This window comes from Gymnoscopelus microlampas (genome assembly GCF_963454915.1).
Source record: "Gymnoscopelus microlampas genome assembly, chromosome: 11".
Lineage (NCBI taxonomy): Eukaryota > Metazoa > Chordata > Actinopteri > Myctophiformes > Myctophidae > Gymnoscopelus > Gymnoscopelus microlampas.
Window position 1 is genome coordinate 46,531,373 of NC_139948.1, and position 1,314 is coordinate 46,532,686.

Sequence of the window (1,314 nt, forward strand, 5' to 3'; positions counted from 1 at the left end):
GGTGGCCAAGCTTTCATACTAATATATTCCGACAAAAAGAATGATGGATCATGTCCGTCCGACGACAACAACACGAAGAAGAGGCACCTGAACGGTTCAAACCCCGCGGCTGGAGGAGAGGAGAGCGTCAGGGAGCGGATTCTCTGGGCATGTTTCGTGCGTCCACGCTCCGCGCTGCGCTCTGCTACGCTGCTCTGGCTCTGTGCAATTACGCGTTCCAAAGAATACCAAAAACGCTCGCCCCAAAACACAGTCGTCCCGGGGGAAAATCAGATATTCCTAAACGTATACCTCTGTAAAACTGCCAAAAACCTAAGCTTGTTATTCCTAACCTCAGTTGCTCAGTAAAATGCCTAAACCTAACCTTATCCCTAAACGTAACCTCAGTAAAGCTATGTCTAAACCTAACCTTATATTCCTAAACGTAACCTCAGTAAAACTATGCCAAAACCTAACCTTATTCCTATAACTTAACCTCAGCGCAACTATGCCTAACCCTAAACTTATTTCTAAACCTTATCCTTAGTAAAACAAATACAAGAATAAGAACCACTGGGAGCGAGCGGTCCGTGGGAAAAAATGGGGGTGAGCGTGTTTTGGGGCGAGGCCCTCCGGTTACCGTTTTGTGCGTCCAAACTCCGCGCTTTGCTCTTTACAATAATTGACGAAAGACGCTCCCTCTTAATCCAGAGCGATTTACAAGTGTGAGATCAGAACAAGCAGAGAAAACATGAACTCCAGTCAATAAACGAGGTAAATATTCCCCAAAGAGAACAATATACTGTGTCTCAAAGAAGCTTGGACACCAGGCTCTCTTCTCTCGCCTTTTATTTTGCTCCGTTCTTCTCTTTACAATGTAGGCTTTAATGTAGGCTCTTATCCACAGTGACTTAACACGTGTGAGATCGGAATAAGCAGAGAAAACACGAACTCAAGTCAATTAACATTTGTTTATCTCTGCTTGAAGCTGAAAACGTGAATGGATCTGCTGTTTTCTCGACAATTTATCGGCGTTTAGCAGCAGACTCACTCTTTATCCAGACAGAGTGACTTGAAGTGTGAGATCAGAATAAGCGGAGAAAACATGAACTCTAGTCAATAAACAAGGTAATCACATAAATAAGAGAAGAATGAATGTAATGTCTGGAGGAAGCATGGCTATAACAGCATAGGCTCCCTTCATGAATGGATCCCAGGGGAAATAATGTGTTGCCTCCAGGCAGCGCACACCCCGCCGCTGGGGGCTGACACACAAGTGGTTGCGGCCAGTACTGGACAAAGTAGCCTATACTCAAGTAAATACTCAAGTATTCA